The sequence below is a fragment of the Pinus tabuliformis genome, chromosome 8, assembly GCF_031772625.1.
Source record: "Pinus tabuliformis cultivar Carrire ecotype Pingquan chromosome 8, CPIR1, whole genome shotgun sequence".
Taxonomy (NCBI): Eukaryota; Viridiplantae; Streptophyta; class Pinopsida; order Pinales; family Pinaceae; genus Pinus; species Pinus tabuliformis.
The window spans coordinates 1,818,915,034-1,818,937,524 of record NC_142294.1 but is presented as its reverse complement, the minus strand read 5'-3'; the positions used below and the strand labels follow the sequence as shown (position 1 = coordinate 1,818,937,524).

General features: G+C 35.9%; 1 pseudogene; it reads right to left on the bottom strand.

The window, feature by feature from the left end:
- Nucleotides 1–2,170: 2,170 nt before the first annotated feature.
- LOC149243545 (uncharacterized) lies at nucleotides 2,171–21,653 on the bottom strand (annotated as a pseudogene).
- Between the last annotated feature and the right edge of the window lie 838 nt (nucleotides 21,654–22,491).

The following is a 22,491-nucleotide window of genomic DNA, read 5'->3' as shown; positions in this document are numbered from 1 at the left end:
GCAGCTGATCAACTTGTTGATTCTTTTGCAGTTGTTGATGTCATTGTTGAAGTTGTTCTTGTTGATGTTGCAGTAGGGGGTGTTGAATATTTCATTTCTATTTCATCTTGTTGATTTAAAGCATGGTGATGTTGCAGGGTATTTATATTATTGCTCTGTAAATAATTGATCTGATTCTACTCTATGGAGCTAATACTATTATGATAAAAATGAGAATTATTTTGTTGAAGAGAAGCAATATTGTTATTTTGAATATGGTTTACTAAACTCTAATTCAAGGTAGCTACACTAGTTCCTTGCATTGAACTTAGATTGGCAGCACACTTCATTATAGTCCAAACATTTTTTTGTGATGTTTGTACACCAGATTGTTGTAAAGGGATGGAACCATGCTGAATCGGTGTCATAGTGTTTGATTGCATTAAAGTAACAAAAGGTTGTAAATTCATCTGTTGGAGTTGATTAACATGCTTTTCTTGTTCCTGCATCTGAGATAACTTAGTTTGTGGTTGTTGCTGCATAGATTGCACTAGGCTGATAGTCTTATTTGAGGTTGTCGTTATCATCGTTGTTGTTGTGGAGAAGATTTTTACTGCTTAAATTAGTTCAAAATGGTTTGAATTTTCTTCTCAAAAGAATTAACCTTATCCTCTTTAAATCTTGATGGAATGTTGTTCTTCGATGCCTGAATATATTGCATCATACATTGCGATGTTTGTCTGTAGTGCATAAGCCTTTCATATTGGTTAGATGCCATGGGCTCATAAAACAACAATTCTATGAACATTCAGGCCAAAATTAACAAGAATACCAAACTGTCATAACCATTACTATTCATTTTGGATACATGAAAAGTTGAGAACAACCTTTTCAACATTAATTATGGATACATGGATTGCATTTTCAAAACAACCCCAACCTATTCTTGCAATGTAATAATCATACTTCACTTTATGCTTTGAAGTTTCCATATCACTTGTAATATATTCATAATGCCACCATGCCATTTTATAAATTTGACAAAGGTTGAAGTAGTTAGAAGTAAGGAAGAAATGTAACACACTTGTTGACATTTTGATGAAAGCTTTATAAATGAATTTTATCTCTAGATAATACATCTCCTTGATAGTTTTTAGGTGCATAAAGAACATAACAATTTCTATTACTCTTTTTTGTTCTTGAGACACCAAATATTGGTCAAGGCATCCAATCTCAAGACAATCTATGTAGACTCTCTAGACTCTTGAGACGTAAGTGGATATGTTGGCTCCCCTTGCTTATGTAGGGAAGAGTATTCCATATAATCATAGTTTGGCTCAATGGTGCAAAGTCACTACTGATGTTGTTGAACTACTTGATGCTCGTGTTGTTGTTGTCCTGATTATAACTCCCTTTGACTACTTGCCAGAAGAGAAGGTAAAACTTGGCATGTTGATCTATTAATTGAGCTATGTCATATTCCTGGCATAGAAATCTAACACAAGGAAGGTGCCAAACCAACTGAGCTCAACATTCCAATTGTAGCTACATTGTTTTGAAAAGTTTTCTGGAGCAATGCTTGTTGTGGTTGAGGTTTTCCATGTAGTGGAAGACCATTTCCTAAAGCTTGTGGTTGATTTATAATTTGTGTCAGAATCATCCGCCTACAATGTGAATGTGGCAAATAAAGAGACAAAATAATAATAAACTTTCCAATTAAATATTTTGTTGAAATATTAACATTAAATAGAATAATGTATATTGTGCAAGGTTTCTGGGTATATTGCATAATAAAATTTGTATCTTGGCGCATTTTAGTTGATCTTTTCAACACTTGTCGGGAAAAAAATATCAAAAATAGGGGGAGGTGCAGCTTCATGAAGCACAATATTTGATGCTACAAATTGTGATGCATAGTGTTCCATGTTGTGCTTCATGCAACTGCACATCCTATTTTTCAAATTTTGCTTCCTGGTAATGGTTGAAAAGATCAACCGAAACACAACATTCATAGCAATGGTGCTACATATAAACAATATGAAATAAAGCCCATGATATTGTATAGTGCAAACTTAATACCATGTTATGTGTGATGTTTAATGAGGGTGGAATGACAAGATGACCTTTTGTACTTCATGTCTACTTATTGACCATAATCTGTTAGGATATTAAGCAATTCAAGTGAATATTTTCAACAAAGAAATAAGAACTCACAATCTGGGAAAGAAATATGAGAAAGTAGAGTCTAAATATACAATGTTGTAGTAATCCACTTTGTGCAAATACAAACCCAAATAGAAGGCCAACCTATATCAATAAGTTTGACATAGTCCGCAGTTGAGATTGTCCAACTAGTGAGAAGCATTGCAGAGTACATGCTAGTAGGAGAAAAAATCAAATGGAAAAAGGTATAAGAATAGGTGACAGTGCATCCCACATCATTCTTTTCATCCTTCTGCCCTTCCTCTACATCTTTAGATTTTAGAAAAAGCCTCTCATAACCTTCAAATGAAATTTCCAAGCACAAACCTTCATTAAATAAACAATACATCCATTTAAAAACTATTTTATCTACACCATTGCAACTACAAAAATTTTGGCACAATCATAACGAAACAAGTATCATATGCAGAGCCCACATGAGTGTCATCTAGTGGCAAGCACGAACGTCATTGGGCCTATATTAATTCCAAGTCCTTGGCTCAAAACGCCCCTAGCAATGAGATTATATCAGAAGTATTTCTCAAAAAGGAACAATTCCATGAGCATCAAGGTAATAATACCTATGCATGGAGATGTTGGAGGTGAAAGAAATGTAATTGAGGATCCAACACAAACAACATAATAGACCACTAATAGAACTGTTGTCAGCATCTCAAGAATGAGAGTACCAGTAGAAACAACTGTTGTATGATTATGAATCCCATTCCATTAATTTTCCCTAGCTTCACTTGAAAGTCCATTGTAGCACAAGTATGCATGATATACATATATTACAGAAGTTATTGGCTTGTTGGGGCCTAACCCAGGGTCAGAAGTGATTTAGCCAAACAAATCCCGAAACTATAGTCCCTTTCAGCAACATTCCGTGTAGCACGGACTGAGGTCTCAACTGAGGTAGTATGGGAGGGTGCTGGAACCAGGTTTCTGCACCCTAGGGATGTCTTGATGAAGGATGGGAAGTTTTCAAACCGATCCTGTGTGCTTGTGCTGCTCCACACAGTCGTCTAATCTTCACATAGCTCTATAAAGAGTCTGAGGAGGCACTGTCTAGATCCCTTGACCTTAATGTGTTATTATTATAGATCTTGCTTAATTTTGTGCACCCAGTATTCTCAACAATCATTCAACATTCATAACAAGTGCACACAATCATAGATTGTAAAGAGATGCATAAAAATATAACAGAAGCATAAAGACGCAGGTCTATGAGCAGATGCACAATATTTGAGAATCAACTTATCTTTCATTGAAACTCTATTCAGTTATAATCTGAACTCCGCCCTATGCACGTAGCTGCAGGGGTCCTCACACACAGCTGCGGACTCTACCAGGCCTCTGCACACACAGCTGTAGAGCCTCTCCCTATTCCTACAATGCAAGACTCAAACTGATAGACTCAGAGCGGATTCTTTATTCAAAACCCATATACGACTCAAGATCTAGACTAAAAACTGACTTCTACACTTAGAGCCTCACTCTATTTATACATTCCCATTGTCCGTGAACCATGGGTAGGCCGACACATTCTATATTAAATTACAATATTTTAGGGCGAACAACCCTAGAATCTCATGCTCTGCAACCACATTTTGTGGGGTCTTTACATTACGTTGACCAAAATGCGACTTTAAGCCTCGAAAACCCACTATGGGGGAATCCGCTGGCCAAAGGGCCCCCAACACAATCATTGTGACTCGTCCTGAGTCACTCGACTAGGGTGGTGATCTTCGCACGGAGTCCGTCACCTTCAAACCTTATTTCATTTGGAAGAAGCGGGGTCTGGAGTGCACTCTTTGTGGCCTCCAGGTCCTTCGCACCTTGGCTGTCCCCTTCCACGGGGGGATGTAGGGTGGTAACTTTATCGCCGAAGGTACTTGGGAGACATTCTCCACCTCATTGTCCTGTGCTTCAATTTGGGTGATCAGGGCTTGCAAATCTTCCTCCTCCTCCTCTGTTTTAAAGGTGACAACTTTGCCTTCCTCTGCCATTAGTATTTTACTAAATCGTGGGTTCCATGGTGAGACCTGGACTGGCCCCATTGTCTCCTTGTCTTTCTTTGGTCATGGCATGCGTGGGGACTTTGAAACCTCTGGTGTAGCTACTGCCTCTCCAGGCTCATCCTGGATCAAATGGGGGTTTGGAATAAATTCCACAAATCGCACTCTAGTTCTCGCAGCCGTCGTCGTTTCTACACAAGATCCTATTCAGTCATGTACTCATAGGTGGCAAGGTAGCTTGGTGCTCAATGCTTGATACTGGCTCAAATATTAAACAACCAAGTGTTGCCTCGATGCTACACCAAGGGATTTTATAGTATCATTTGAATTTGAATTCAACCATTCCCTCCACTTCTGAGTCATTAATACCTTCTTAGTGGCAGATCGTCCCGAATCTAGCTATTAATTTATGTATTAATGTCCCGCCACCCACTCCTTTCGGCCTTAAATCAGACCTCTTGTCATGAACAATGACATCAATGGTCACCTTCTAGCTGACCCACGCAGCACCACATCCCCTTATGCGCGACCGCTACTCCTATGACATATTGATCCTAAGCAATACCTCCTTCCTACGCAACTCTCCTACAGACATGTTTATAGTCCTATGCTCTCTTTCAACTGCTTGGAGTGTTGAGACTGTGCTTCCTACAGATAGTCAGGTGGTCATACCCCTAGTACAAGGCTTCAATTTTCCTGCTAGCATGGGCTGCGGGAACCCTTTGACTATCCTTGCATCCGTTAGTGCGTCGCGTTCTTCTTTGTATTTTACGCTCCCCTGTTTAGTAAGGTGTGGTCGCAGCCATGGTAGCAGGCTTGCAACTTCTTCTAATGCAGTAGTAGGGCTATCTAGACATTGGACCCATCGTGCTTAGTTTCTTAGAGCAGCCTGCTAGTGTGACTTTGGAGTTCTGTTTGTTGATTTCTTTGTCCAATGTCATGCTTTTCTTCCTCAACCGTGCCCAATCTTTGTCGAGTTTGCAAAGTTTCAAACTCCCTCACCGAATGGCTTCTTGCAACTGCCTAATTCCTTTACCCAGGTCCTCACGTCATATCCCAACTATGGGATTTGTGGTTTGGCGATTCTTCTCTTCTCTCCTAGTTTCATTTCGTCTCATCGGTGTTGGGGTCATTTCCACACTCCATTTTTAGCTTATGGCCCTATAGGCCCATCAAACCACTAGTACGCACAAGTCCTAGTCAGTTCGTCTCGCCTGGTGAACGCTTTTCATGATTCCACATAGCTTTTTAATTCCCCGTCACAGAATATTTGTGGCATGTGTCGTGTTCCCTGCCACCATGTCAGGTTTTGATTTTTGATCCTTAGTTTGGGAGGTGCTTACACAACACACGTCTACACCCATCAACACAAGTGGGTGCACAAACTACTTCGTCCTAGTTGCCTGGCTAGTGTTTGACATTGGGGACTTCCAAACTGCAAGCACATCCATCTTCTACATTCACGCCAGTTCCTCATAGTCTTCTGATGTTTACTCGACCATTGTCCAGGTGTCGGCCGCAACGCTGATTCTAGTGCACCGTATCGCTATTGTTCTGGTACTACACTTTAAAATTTATCTAAGAATTCGTCCACCCCTATTGCCCCCTCATATGTTGGCAGTTCCCTTGCTTCAATCGTCATGCACCATAGTGATCTAATAATCATGTTGTAATTCAGCATTATCAATCTGTGCAACTGGTTCTACCAGCATTCTATTTATTCATTTGAATCCGAAGTACAGGAACTATCATGCTCCCATGAGATTCTCCCATCTGTAGTCGGGTTCACCAAATCCTGGTCTTGTACTATTATCTAGAAAATGCAATCCAACTCATTGTCACACACAAGTTCAGTGTAGCGCACTCCTTCATCTGGATCTAGCGGAACTACTACGTGTAGATACTTTTTCTCAAATATCATCTTTCACTTCTTCAGGTTGATGTCTCCATTCATATCAGTTCCTAATCTATTCCTAGCAACATAGGGTAAGGGTTGTTGTCATCCACAATCTCTATCACCTTAAAGTCCATCTGCATGTTCACGACTTCAATATCAATTGTTACCCCTTGCAACCTCCCCATGGGAAAAATCTTTTGATGGTTCTCCATTTGTAATTGAATAGGGGACCAATGTAATGCAGACCTGCCCATGCGTTCCCATGTCTACTTTGGTAACACATTCACATATGAACGAAGGTCTAGGATTACCTTATCCATTTCATTTTCACCAATCTATCCCGTCAGTCTCATTTCCCTCCCAGTACACAATGCATGCTTTCCTAGTTTCTGTATTATGCGTGGTTCCCTTGATCCTACGCACCAAGTTATCAACTCATGTACTCCTTTACCCATCCTATTGTTGCGTAACAATTTCATGCATGTCTCTAGAAAGGTAGTTAGCATAGAAGGATCCATTCTTCGCTCTGGTTGATCCTTACTACCTAAAGTAGAGGCCTCCGCGAAGCTCTTCTTAACTTCCATAAACATCTCCTTTGTGCATTCCAAGTCAAACTCACGTTCCTTTATATGGGGCTTGAAAACCCATGTATCTTCCTTGGGCTACTTCCCGTTATCTTCCCCTATGGTTGCACAACTTCTGAGCATCATGTTCACATTGGGGTCTTCTTCGCGCGGTTCAGGCCTCATCATTTGGATATTTTGAGTCAGAGTAGGTTGTAATACCCCTTTCTCGCACATCTCTGTGATCAACGTAGGACAATCTACCATTTCATGATCAAATTGAGAATAGTATGAAAAATATATTCTCGTTGGGTTGGTACAATTGCGAGCGTACTGCCCTGATCCTCTGCAACTGTAATAGATTAACTATCCTCAACCCCTTCCTGGCCCCATTCCTCCTTGTCCTCGACCTCGGCCCTAAAATCCAGTGCGCATCATTCTCGCGGCTGGGTCGAGGCCTCGCGTTTCTGTCTACATTCTATATGTTGGGGTTTGGTCCATCATTAACTCATAGCTGCGAAACGTACGCTCATCGTGGCTCACTGATCTACAAAAATTGCAAAACAGCTGCTGGGGAGTTTGTGTATACTTTTGCAACAAATTACAGTTATTCGTCATATGATTTCCTACTATCAGATAGATCACACACCATAGCGCAGGTGCCACACTTGGCCCTACCTGTTCCTCTAGTCCCAATGGCATTGGCCCCCTCCTGCCAAGTAGTTCGCAAATACTGGACAATGGTCTTTTCCATGGCCCTGGCCTTTGCATCTTATGCACCACACTTCTTCGCGCACGTCTAGCTATGGCACCCTATCTTGCTTCAAACTCTGCATCTCCAAGTGTAGATTATGTAGCTGCGTGTGGATTCGCTGGACTCCTAGCCCTGGATCCTATATCGGTGTTTCATATAACCTCATTGCCATTTCCAATGCTTCGGCCTAGGTTGAAATCTTTTGCTGTGACAACGCCATCCTTATGTGTGGTGTTAAAGATGCCACAAACCATGTGCAGTGTTGTGCATCTGTTAATGTCATATTAGCCTCACGGATCATACTCTTCAGCCTCTAATCCTTATCTGAGGGTGTCTCACCTAGAAGCATCGCGATCTCTTTAAATCTGATGATTGGCTGTGTCTCTTTTTTCGGCAGGATAAATTCTCTGTTCACCGCATTCTGGATCTCCACTACTCCTGCATTTGCGTGATCATTCGAATGCTTGATATACCATATCAGTGCGTGATCCAACAGTGCACTTACCAATGTGGCCTTCTTAAAGTTGTTGTCCGTGACCCCTTCTGCTTCCCACACTGCTCTTACCACGAACCAGAACTGGTCCGGATCCTCATTCCCTACTCCTCTGGATACGGGTAACTTGATCGCACTCACGATGCTAAACTAAGGGGGTGGAGGAGGTCGGGTGGGTGAAGATGGAGGTGATGTAGGTGGAGCGGGTGATGGCATAAGTGGAGGTGATAACTGTGGAATGCGCTGCTTTATCAAACTAACCACACATCTGAGAGAAACCCGAGCACTCTCTTCTTCTCTCTCTCGTGAAGGTGAAATTAAGGGACTGTTTCCTAATCCTTCGATACCTTTGTAGATCTTTCTGTTCTGCGTCATTCCAAACATCAATGTATTCGCATAACCTACTTTTCAGATAATAGCATCTTAATCTAGGTATTCATGGATTTGATGTACCTACCTCGTGGTCCCTTGAGAAAATGTTGTTTTGCTTCACTATAGCTCATAGTTGCATCTACCACAAACTTAGTGATAAACCCCCCTATTATCCAGTCAAGCCAACAGTCCAAAGCCCGCGCAATCTTATCTTCTCATGTCTCTTGTCTACACACTAACTCTGGAGTCCACACTATCAGTTGATCGAGCTTATACCTTCCCTGGGTGTTGGCTAACCTCATGATCCAATCATACAGCTCTGAAGAGAAGGACGTGAAGAAGATCTCATGTATTTCTGTATATACGTAGAAATCCAGCCACCTCTTCTTGGATATTTGTGATCTTCTATTTTCTTGTGTCACGAACTCATGAAGTTTCTGATCCAACCGCTCTTCAATTTCCTTCTTCGTAGGATTCTAGTGTTGTGACATTAAACATCCCTTAGGAAAATCTTTGTCTCGGCAATGTAACCATTTGTTGGCTTGTTAGGGCCTGACCCAGGTTTAGAAGTGATTTAACCAAAAGAAACCCGAAACTACTAGCCCTTTTGGCAACAATCTATGGAGCGTGAACTGAGGTCTCACCCGAGGTAGTATGGGAGGGCACTGGAACCAGGTTTCCACACCCTAGGGATGTCTTGATGAAGGCTGGGAAGTTCGTGAACCGATCTTGCACACTTGCACTGCTCCGTGCAACCATCTGATCTTCATGTAGCTTTGTAAATAGTGCCAAGAGGCGTTGTCTACATCCCTTGTCCTTGTTGTGCTATTATTATAGATCTGACTTAATTTTTTAGACCCAGTATTCTCCTCAATCATTCAACATTCATAACAAGTGCGCGAAATCATCAACTGTAAAGAGATCATGAAAATATAATATAAGCATAAACGCACAGATCTACGAGAAGATGTAGAATATTTCAAAATCAACTTATCTTTATTTGAACCTCTGTTCAGTGACAATCCCAACTCTGCCCTATGCACTCAACTACAGGGGTGCGCACACACAGCTGCGGACTCTACCAGGCCTCTGCGCACACAACTACAAAGCCTCTCCCTATTCCTATAACCCAAGACTCAGACTTACAGACTCAAAGCAGATTCTTTATTCAAAACCCATATATGACTCAAGATCGAGAGTAAAAATTAACTTCTACACTTAGAGCCTCGCTTTATTTATACATTCCCATGGTCTGTGGACCATGGTTAGGCTAACACATTCTATATTAAATTATAATATTTTAGGGTATACAACCCTATACTCTCGCGCTCTACGCCCACATTTTGTTGGATATTTAAATTACATTGACCAAAACTCAGCGTTAAGCCCCAAAATCCTACTATGGGGGGATCCGCTGCCCAACAAAAGCTGGTAGAAGACTTCAATTCACCTGTTCAAACAACATGCATATATAAGGACAAACATTTATTCTATACATGTTTTCTAGTTAGTGAAATTAAAATGGTTATAATACAGCTGATACACATTCAATATGATATGTGCAACAATTCTTTCTAATCAGTGATGTTCAGTACAAAATTTTATAATTTATATTTAGTTATCTTGTCAGGGTTAGTATCACACATCATTTGGAGTTGTTGAAACAAAAAGGGTAAAGTTAAGACTGTTCATTTAGTCAAATGTTAGTAAGGTCAAAAATCCCTTATAATTTATCGACAAATCATAGACAAATAGAACTAAATGTTGTAGATACAGATCCAACCTTCAATTCAGTTGAGTGTGTTGTTAACAAGTATTAGTGTACTATCTATGTGAAATGAAAATGTAATATGGGTTGTAGGATATGTGTCATTTATATGAGAGTGAGTTTTAGTACACAATCTGTTATAACTTATAAGAGGCATGCAACATATCACTTGTATTGAAATATTCTTGCTAGGATAATAAATTATTTCTGAGTGTTTTTTTTCACATTTCATTTTTCTACAACTTCTATATGTTTCACACTAAATACAATAATCAAGATGGCATATACTCTACTTGGATTTGAATTTTGAAGTAGTTGTGTTTTTCTTTAACATCCCAATCCACCCATGGGTTTGTGGATTTCCTTTTCAAGCTGCCAAAAATGGTTCCAATCTCCCCAAGGTCATGTGCTCAATCACTTCACCTCATGGGTACTAAAGGAAAGTTGTTATGAATTCACCTTTCATGGACTGTTCCACCCCGTTGAAGTGGGACCACACATACTTATTTCAATCTAGCTTGTGTAAGATTCACTTTCAATTGGAAAAAATATCTCAATCCAAAATGGTAATGTCCTACCAGCCTAAGTATATTTCTATGTGGAGAACTTTGTGGTGTAGTTAAAACACGTGTTGAATTTTAAAAAGAAAAAGGCTTATAATTTGACTTTTGCCATGTCTAAAATAAATTACTCTGATAAATCATGTTTCACAACTAATAAATAAATAGGCCACATTAAATGGCCTAAAGCTTAAAGAAAGACCTGTTTCCTCACTCTTTTATGAACAAAAAAAATTCACATTTATAACTCTTGCTATAATATATCAAAATGAAAATGTTCCTCAAATCCTTCCAAAAAATTTATCAACAATTTAAATATGGGTACAATTAAAATTAAAAATTTGGGTACCTGAGGATGCAATGCAATGACTGCAAACACAAATGCAAGAATCAATGTCATGACAGTGAAGAAAACATTCAAACTACAGTCATGTCGTGAAGGGTTAAACTAGTAGAAGAGTAACCGAAAAATGAAAATGTCACTAGATAGTAGACAGTAGATACAACAAGCAATGTTATGTACCTACAAGAATATGTATCACCACAAATAGCATAAATGATCAAGGGCAACAATTTCTTAATTTTTATTTTGCAAAACAATGGATGGGGCAAGAAAGTGATATCAATCAAGTTCCACTGTAGAGAAGAAGAAATAAAGAGTACAAACTTCTAGTCATCAGATAAATGAAAAAGATGTACAAAACAGAACTATTCATCCTTTGTAACCCATGCATCATTCCAAGTATGTGTGGAATCTAGCAAATATAATCACTTGAACCAAAAAAAAAGATCAGAACCAAACTTCAACAATGTCTCTATCATTGACCAAGTTATGGAATAAAAATGTTAGCTTTAAACATCATTGGTACTGAGTAAACATATTGAAAATATAACAATACTCCTAGCATCCATTACCTGCTCAATAAAATTAACATTTGCTGATGCAATATGCATAAATCATTCACACTGATGGAAATTAAGTTCATTCAAATTGGTATTGGAACCTTACTGATAAAAGTAGTTACCATAAACATTGATGACAGAATTGGGAAGAAAAGAAATCAAGATTACCAGGTCATTCTTGCTAGTTTATGATTAATATAATGATGTATTTCTAAGTCATCTATTGAACACAAAACTTGCTTAATAGAATCAAAATTCACCATATATCTTACTAACCATAAACAATAGAAAAATTTAGATTGGGAGAAAATTGCACATCACTTCAATGCTGAATGAAGCTCACTTATCTCAGTGCAATGACTATTATTTCACTCACATTAGATTTATAGTTAATATATTTTTAGTCTTGTAAAACATATCATATGGGAGTATACTGAAGGCAAGTGATTTGTTTTACAAAATTCATCAACGACATATTGTCTCATGGCAAACCATGATTATAGGATATGCACAAAATGGGCTCATTGATGAAGCCCTGAAGCTCTTTAAGGAAATGACTCAGTGCAATGTGGTCTCATGGAGTGCCATGATTGTGGGACTTGTGTAGAATGGGAATTGTAAGGAAGCGCTGAAGCTATTTTTTGAAATGTAGTTGGTGGGCATGAGAGCTGATTCAAAAACATTTGTTAGTCTCCTTCCAACTTGTGATGGCTTGGAGCAGGGTATGAAAATAAATCAAGAATGGTTTGAAGTGGATATCAATTTTGATGTTGTGGTGAAGACTGCACTTGTAGATATGTATAATAGGAAAGACACGAGAGTTATTTGAAAAAATGCATCTTAGATACCTTGTCTCATAAAATGAAATGATTACAAGTTATACATGGAATGGGCTTGTTCAAGAAGCCCTAGAAGTTGGAACTCTTTAAAGAAATTTGTGAAAGGAATTTAGTCTCATGAAAATCAATAGCAGGATTTGCACAAAATGTGCATGGTGCAAAAGTACTGAAGATTTTTCAACAAATGCAATTGGCAGGTATGAAGCCAGACTAAAAAAACTTTCAGTATTCATCCAGTATGTGCCAATTTGGAAGTTATGCAATAGGGTATGGAGATCCATGATAAACTGTGTAGAAACGGTTTCCTGTCTGATGTCATGGTGGTGAATGCCTTGATAGACATGTATGAAAAATTTGCGTGTATCCATAAGGCAGCTAAATTATGTGAGAAAATGCCTCATTGAGATAAAGTCTCGTGGAATGAAATGATTGCAAGATATTCAATTCATGGTTATGGAAAGGAAGCCCTCAAACTCTTTGAAAAAAATGAACCATTGTGGGATGAACCCGAATCATGTGACCTTAGTGTTTTATTTGCATGTAATTGTGCATGTCTAGTTGATGAATGCTATAAATATTTTAACTACATGAGAAAATGTTATCAGATCACACCTGCGATGGAGCACTATATATGTATGGTTGACCTTCTTGGCCAAGCTAGGTGCTTGTATGAAGCACAAGACTTTATCAATAAAATGCCAATAAAACCTGATGCAGTTGTATGGAGTTGTTTTCTTGGTGCCTGTAAAATACATATTAATATGAAGCTAGTAAAATGCATGGTGGAATGCCTTTTTGAGTTGGACCCTAACAATCAAGCCCTTATGTGCTTCTCTCAAATATTTATGTTGTAGCTGGCAAGGGGGATTAATATTGAAACGGTACAGGAAATGATGAAAGATAGAGACATAAAAAAGACTTTTGGGTTCAGTTGGATTAAGATCAATAGACAAATACATTTTCTTCTTGTAGCAAATAGATCACATCCACAAAGAGAGGAAATATATTCAATGTTGTCTTGTGAGATAAAGGTGGTTGTGTATGTTCCTCACAAGATGTTTGTACTAAGTTCTATGAAGGAGGAGAAGGGGCATTTATTTTGCTACCATAGTGAGAAGCTAGCCATTTCATTTGGTTTGTTAAACACATCACCTGGTACAACCATTCGAATTGTCAATAACCTTCGAGTATGTGGTGATAGTCGCTTTGCAACAAAGTTAATTTCCAGGATTGTTTCTAGCAAAATCATTGAGAGGGATGCAAATTTATCTGTAAATGGTAGGGTTGTGGCCTACCCCTTTCACCAAAAAAGATCATCTGCAGGATTTAAATTTATTTATGCATGTGCAATCTATTAGAAGAGTGAGATCAAATGCTTTTTCAAGGAATATATTGTTGCACAATCCATAAACATAATTCCTTCGAGGAGAATAAAACCATACAAGCTACAAATAGGGCTTCTTAGTTTGATTATCACAAATGTCCAACTACTGCACTTTCCATGTCTCCATAATTTCAGTTGTTTTATATCAAGGTTGTTTGTGATAAGAGTATAAAGATAATTGTAACAACTGGACAATGACATCCAAAATCGCTAATCAATCAGTGCCTACCTCTCATATATGAAATTACATTTAAGCGTCCATTTTTGCAGAGTCAAAATTACATTTGCACAACAACAAAAAAGAAAAATTATCGTTATGCCAAATAAATAAGGGTCTTATCGAGGATTCTAAATTAACACCATTTTTTACAACTACAACAACTAGTTTTATAAGAATCCAATTGGGGCCATGGGAAAAACCCACAACGATTAGGTATTTTTTTCAATGGTAGGAAAAACATGATCCAAAATGAGAAAATAATTGAGCTTTCTAGACATGTTTTGTAAGTATTGAAACTGGAAATTCTGGTTAGAAATGTGCAACATGCAGTAAAGATGCATCAATGAATTGAAGCCAAATAAGTGAAAAATGTTTGCATTAGTGTCTATGAGGTTATGGCTCATCTAAGAATTTCACCATAAAACTGAAACAGAGATTTGAGGGTGTACTTGTAGCTAATATCAGTATGTGACAATTCAACAATCATGAGTCCAAGAACCTGATAACTTATATATGCTGGAATGAGATCTGCCATAGCCAAGTCCAATCGCACTCTTTAGTCAAGATTGTTTGCCAAATTTTTCTAATTTTATTTTTGCATTTTGTTGTATCTGTTTCCCGTAGGAATTTCTGGGCTGCAAAAACTACGTTAGGAAACCAATTCAACCAGCCTTTAGGTTCAAGCTGGCCCTTGAACCCAAGGGGTTTGCCTCAGTGGTTACGAGGCTTTGTTCAACGTTGTTCACCTATCACTGAACAATAAAATTTGAAGCTCAATGGCCAAATTTATGGTTTTAATTGGGGGTGGTTGGCGATCAATGACAATCCCTATCCATGATTAAAGGCCTCTGTCATAGGGTCCCTTCAAAACATGTCAGCTTCCAACCTAACAAAATGACTTAATTATTTCAGGAATTATTGTAGAAGAATGTAAGGGGATTCCTAATAATTGAGCACTCAGACTGACTACTTAACAACTAGGAAAATTTAGATGCGTGTAGAATATTCCTACAGCCCAACAAAACACAGTGTAGAGTTTTCAAGAAGGTCAAACCGAAACCAATTCTAAGAGAAGCTATTTCAGATAGATAGTCCAATAAGATAATCTCTTTTAATGGCTATCAGAAGGCATAAAGCAAAAACCGATCAAAGAGGAGTTATCTTGGACAAAGAGTCCAATAAGCTAATCTCTTTCTAAAGATTATGATTTTGTAGGGAATTATAGAGAGATTAAGACTTAATTTACCTTACCCGGACCTTCCTTCACAGTCTTGTATCTTGGGAACAAAAAATTCATCCTATTTTCCAAGATTCATCTCTTATTATACACAATAGTTTCTGCAAATAGGTGGATTAAAAAAGACATTGCATAGTCATAAAAATAGGTTAAAAATGAGGAGCGTTTATCTCCCAACCCCTAACACCTGTGTGAATAGTGAGATAGGAATTTTTATTTTAGAATCTTATGAACCAAAACCTCTTCCAATTTCCAAATATTCATATTTTTCTAGTCAAAATATCCTGCGCAAAAAGGTGACTAAAACATGAAATTTTTAGAGAGCATGCCCTCAAAGATGCATTTGCATCTCCCAAACCACAATAGTTGTTAGAAAAGTGAGAGAGGTTTTTGTACATGAGGATGTTATCAACAAAATCTCTTTTAGTTTTGGAAAATTCGTTATCAGATGGTTTTAGACAATGTTTTAATTTACTTTATTACATCATTTAATCATGTTTAAATGTATGATTAACTAAATCAACCAACTAATGAAACTTAATTTTAAATTTAGAGGGTGACTTTACTCTTGCACGCCCACTTATTAATTCTAAACTACTAAAACCTATTATATAAAAAATTTAAATCATAAATACTAATCATGTCACAACATCAGCTCCAATGGGAACTGCTTCCCCCTGTGGGATGTAGAGAACTAGTAGACCAGTTACCTTTAGTGTTCGGCATGGAGACATGCCATAAAACCACCAGCCACTGATTTTCCATTTTATGTAGAAATATAAACAATCCCCATGGATCAGCGTTGTCATTTGAATACTCTTCTACTGCACACTGCAACCTACAACTATAAAATGTAACCATATGCCTACACTAATTCGGATACTCTTTCATACTCAAATATGAACACTAAAAATTTGTAGAGACTAAAAATATAAGCTGATCTATCATATAATATTTAAATCACACCACTCATTAACAACAAACACCCTGATCTACTGCATACTGAAACTCAGAATATCTATTCATTCCCACAACTCTATCTAACTGAACTGGAAAATTTTACACAGTTAGGTGTAATGTGCTTTCCAATATAACGAGGTGCAGAGTGGATTTTCTGACAAACCACGTTGCAAACAACTAAAAATCCGAAGAATATATACAATATGAACATAAAATCCCATAGAAAACTTATACTCACGGGTGTACTTTAAAATTTGCATACTCTGTATACATTTTAGATTTCTGACCATGACTTAGAGGGAAATACATATACTGTTGATTGCAAGTATCAACGAACATTACATATCAGTAAGGGTAGCTGAAATTTCAAAACAATGGGATTAGTTACCCAGTCGAATCGCCATATGACAAAGTGGAGTCTCTAGGTGAAAGAAATGCAACCAATAATAAATACATACTCCTTGTTCACCAAGAAGGAATAGATCTAATCTTTATCGTTCCCCAGAGAAAGATATCTTCATTACTTCGCCCCCCAGAAATGGCGCCAGATGTTGTATTTATTTCCCATAGGAAATCCTTGGCTGCAAAAACTACGCCAGGAAGCCCACTCAACTAGCCTTTAGGTTCAAGCTAGCCCTTGAAATAGAGGGAGCTCCCTCAATGGTTATGAGGCTTTGTTTAACGTTGTTCAGCTATCACTGAACAACAACCTTTGAATCTCAATGGCCAAATTGATGGTTTTAATTGGGGGTGGCTCTGCGATCAATGACAATCCCTATCCATGATTAAAGGCCGCTCTCATAAGGTCCCTTCAGAACATGTCAGCTTCCAACCTGACATAATGACTTAGGTTTTTCGAGAACTATGATAGAAGAATGTAAGGGAATTCCTAATAGTTGAGCAGTCAAACTGACTACTTAACAACTAGGGAAATTTAGATTCGTGCAGAAGATTTATACAACCCATCAAAACACATTGCAGAGTATTCAAGAAGGACAAACTAAAACCAATTCTAAGAGGAGCTATTTCAAACAAATAGTCCAATAAGCTAATCTCTTTTAATGGCTATTAGAAGGAATAAAGAAAAAAATAATAAAAAAAGAGTTAGCTTGGACAAACAATCCAATAAGCTAATCCCTTTCTAAAGGTTATGATTTTGCGGGGAATTACAGAGAGATTAAGAATTAATCTACGTTACCCAGACCTTCCTACAATTGCTTTGGAACATATGTAGAAAGAAGTTATGAAAACACTAGAAAGACATAGTAGAAACACAAAACTATGTCATAATTGGAGCGAAAAGGCTTTCATTAGAAATAATATAATGGAAGCTATTACAAATTGAAGATCTTTGGCATCAAAAGCTCACACATATTACTTCAATTGATGAAGTATTTATGCAATTTCCTGACAAAATATCTTGATAAAAATATCAAGAGCTATTACAAATATTTGAAAATTGTATTACAAAAATAGAAAACAAATAAAGGTAACTAAAACTATTTGAAGAGTTCTTGTACTATCCTTGAGAATTTCTGTTGATAAAGAAGATAAATTCGAATTTGATTGCAACTCATATTTGATGAGGTGGCCTCCAAGTCACTAACTTGAGCTTTTTCCTCTTGAATTTCTAAAAGATAGGGTCTAGTCATCCCTTCGAATATCTCAATCCGAGCTAGTTGTGTGAAACCTTAGAGAGGTTTTTGTAGTGTGGTATCTTAGGAACACAAACCTCCTCCAATTTCCCAAAATTCATCTCTTATTATCCACAATAGTTTCTGCAAAAAGGTGGCTTAAACAGGACATTACGCAGATAGAAACATAGGCTAAACATGATGAGAGTGTGTCTTTGAACCCCTAACACTTGTGCGAAAAGTGAGACAATATTTTTTATTTTAGAATCTTATGAACGAAAATATCTTCCCATTTCCAAATATTCATCTTTGTTTAGACAAAATATCCTCTACAAAAAGGTGACTAAAACATGAAATTTCTGGAAAGCATGCCTTCAAAGATGCATTGGCATCTCCCAAACCATAATAGTTGTTAGAAAACGGAGAGAGGTTTTTTTACATGAGTATGTTGTCAACAAAAAGGCTTTTAGTTTTTGAAAATTTGTTCTCAGATGTTTTTAAACCATGTTTGAATTTATTTTTTTACATCACTTAATCATGTTTAAATGCATGATTAAGTAAATCAACCAACTAATGAAACTTAAATTTAAATTTTGAGGGCGCATTTACTTTTGCATACCCATTTAATAATTCTAAACTACTAAAACCTATTATATCATAAAATTCAAATTATCAAAACTAATCATGTTACAACACATTTCATTTTTTTCCAAAGCAAAAAAAACGCTCTCAAATTAAGTAGTGATGAGAAAGTACAATAAAACAGGAGATGAAGATCCCCTTGTTTCATCATCTGTGATTGAAGCAAATTAGTTCCTGTACTCATTAATAATGCTTTAAAATTGTAAGAATAGTTAGAGCATTCCTTTTACACATTCCTATGACAGTTTCTTGGTTCAAAATGAAGGTACAATCAATTAGATCAAAATGTGTCCCAATCATTAAAAAGAGCTAGAGGAAACATACTTGAAGAAGATATTGTCAAGATTTGAGCTACAATCTTCCTTTGATAGGAGATTTTCTTCACCATGTTCTCTCCAATAGATGTGAGTGATGGAGACAGAGTTGAAAGCCTCGGGCGGGACTTTGATTTGGCATTTCTGTGTATGGAGGTTTGTTGAGTTTAGTGAGCCACGATTGTTTTTCGATTTGATGATGGATTTGGAGTCCCAAAAGACATTAAGTGTTGAGATTTCGAGCCAAGCTGCACAGAAAATGACCCCCCCGAGAGAGCAAGGAGCTTTACACGAGAATTACTTCCACTACCATAGTGCCAATGTAACCTGTATAGTCTCTCGGGGTTTAGATAGATAGCCATACCACATCCACAAGATTCAAAGGAAGAGGACCCATCAAAAGAATCAACCGGATAGGAAGACTAGTTATGAGGAGGAGAAGTGCTTATAGGAGTCGATTTTTTGACAAGAGAATATTCTAGATAGAAGGAGAAAATATTGCAGTTGGTTTGCTAGATGTTAAGAGAGACATTCTCTAAAGTGAGGACATTTAAGGTTCTCCATATTCCATAGATAATTAAGAAAGCAAGCATTCGATGTTGTGGATGGTCCCAAGAGAGGATGTCACAGTGGTCCTAAATGGGAGAGGGGTTTTTCATTCGAATCACATTTTTCCAAATAGAGGAGGCGAAAGGACGTTTGATTAAGAGATGATTGATGTCCTCTCCTACATATTTACAGAGGAAACATCTTCCTATTGTGTGCAACTAGCCAAGAGAAACATTTTATTTTGAGTGGGAAATTCCATTTCCAACTTCAAACCAGCCAAGGGAGGAGACGATTGTTCTTGTGAGGCTGGTGGATTATCTCGTATGCATCAAATGTTGTGACCCAATCTTGCTGTGATCCACCAGATCAAGTGAATTTTCCCTCTGGGTGGGTAGTACAATCCGTGGTAGTTTTAGATTAGTGATATATGAATTCCATTCCTGGATAAGATGAGAAGGTATTTCCAACTCTTCCCACATCTTTCCAGTGTGTATATGTGGAGGAAGACATATTTTTTTTACAGTATCATGTATCACAGATAAACCATTGTTATGAAAAAAGTTTATAAGTTGAAGGAATAATATGTGTGGACCTCTTAGGCTAGATATGGGATCCAAGTTGATTTTTGCAATGGAACCCTTTCTGACACCCCATTTTATGTTGTTGATGATTCAGTGCTTGATGTGGAGAAAGTTGTGCCCTGAGAACAAAACAATGTAAACTTTGAAATAGAAACTATAAACTCAAAACAAGAACTCTGGCAATAAAACCCCGTAAAAACATCAAAAACAGTGCTAAAACGAAAAGTGTTGATGCTAGAATAACACCTTTTTTCTTCTAAGGTAAATTTTCAACATATTTAAAAAATGGCGGTGAAAACCAATTTTTTTTTGCAAAAATTGTCCGAAAAACACCCTGAAAATGAAAAGTGTTGACACTGGGATAACATTTTTTTTTTCAAGGGTCAAATTTTAACATTTCGAAATAATGGCATAAAATATTTTATCATGACCCCTAAAAACATTAAAATTTCAAAAAAATAATGTAAACATAAAATAAAATTAAAACTAAAAAAATTAGAACTTTGAAAAAACACAAAACAAAAAGAAAGTTAAAAAAAATAACAAAACATAAAATAAAAATAAAAAACAATGATAAAAATGCAAAAAAAGAGAAGAAAACAAACAACAAAAAAAAAACAAAATTAACCTATAAACAATAAGAATCAAAGTCTTGTAAACCATAAAAAAAAATTGGCAAAAGAAAAGAAAAAAACGAAAAAATGAAAAAGAAAAAAAAATAATTAAAATAAACTATCAAATTAAGTAGGTAAAAATAGAGAAATTTAAAAAACATTAACAAAAAAATGAAAATTAAAAACAAACTAAATTTAAAAAAAATAGAAAATTAACAATTTTTTTCTTAAAAACTACTAAATTTAAGATTAAAATGTTGATTACTTAAAAAAACAAATGTAATATATATATATAGATATATGACAAAAAAAAAATCTCATAAACCATAAAAGAATTTCGAAAAAAAAAAGAATATATATATATATATATATATATATATATATATATATATATATATATTAGTAAGTAAAAATAGAAAAATTCAAAAAACATTACAAATAAAAAAATAAAAACAAACTAGATTTAAAAAAAATGGAAAATTCACCCCAAAAAAAAAATTTAGAAACTAGTAAAATTAATATTGAAAATGTTAAAAAAACAAAAAAACAAAAATAAACTCAAAATATAAAAAGAAAAAACCAAAGAAATATGAAATTTTAAAAATATGTCTTTTGAAATTAAAAAAAAAATAAAAAAGAGTAAAAAATAAAAAACATTTAAAATTTATAAAGAATATTTATTCTTCATTTAAAAGATACATATATATATTAAACTTACATTTTTTATTAAAAAACTAAAAAATTAATATTTAAGAGAAAAAAAAAAAAACAAATTTTTTTATTTATTTAAAAAAAAAATATTAAAAAAAAAAATTAAACAAGGTTTTTTTTTTATATAATAAAAATATTATTAAAAAAAAAAAAAAAAAAAAATTAACACTTTTTTTCTGTTTAATAAAAAAATATTATCCAAAAATTTAAAGAAAAAATGTAAACAATTTTTATTTTAATTTAAAAAAAGAAATATTAAAAATTTATTAAAATGTTTTTTTAATATTAAAAAAAAAAAAAAAAATTCCTCTGGCCGCCTATGGTGGAGCGGCCTTGGGTGCATGGGCAATTCCCAGATACACCCCTCCACTGCTCTGGCTGTCCGGCCGCCCGTGGTGGCATAGCCCTGGGCGGAGGGGTGATTCCAAGAATCGCCCCTCCACCCGCCGAGCCGCCCATGGTGGCACGGCTCGGGCGGAGGGTCTGTATGCAAACCCTCTACCTAGGGCTATGCCACCACGGGCAACTGAAGGGATTTTTTTTTTTTTTTGATGATTTTAAAGATTTTTTTCTTTTAAATAAAAAAATATAATTGTTTAATTTTTTAATAATGTTAATAGTTTTTTTTTTTTTTGGTTCATTTTCTATTCTTTTTTTATCTAGTTTATTTCAATTTTTTTTATTTTTAATAGTTAATTTTATATATTTTTTTTTATTTTGTTTTTTCTCCAAATTCTTTTATGGTTTACGAGATAATTTTTTTTTAACATTTTTTTTGTCTTTTTTATATATATTTTTATATTTGCTTTTTTTAAGTAATCAACATTAGAAAAAAAAGAAAAATGAAACAACTTGAAAATTTGTTAAGTAATCATAATTTAAAAAAAAAAAAATTGGACATAATAAATTTTAAAATGTGAAAAATAAGTCCTCTAAAAAAAAGGTATGGTGCATCAACATGTTTCAAAATCAGCATGAAAATCGTTAACCTTTAAAGACAATTATTTATATTTGATACATAAGAAAATTTAAATTGTCAAAAATATGCTCCCAAAAGAAGAATTTTATTCTGCATCACAACTTTACAGAATAAGGTCACGTTTCTACTGCCCCTATCAAACGGGTAATCGTATCAATTATTTAAAGTGCCAAAAACTATGTTCTAAAAGAAATATGTTTGTTTTGCATCGCCCCTTTCCAAAATCAGGTTAATTTTTTGCTATCTCTATGAAACGGGAAATACTATTAGTTCTCATTTCAAAGTTTACGTTGTTAGAAGCAGTAATGTGGATCCGGT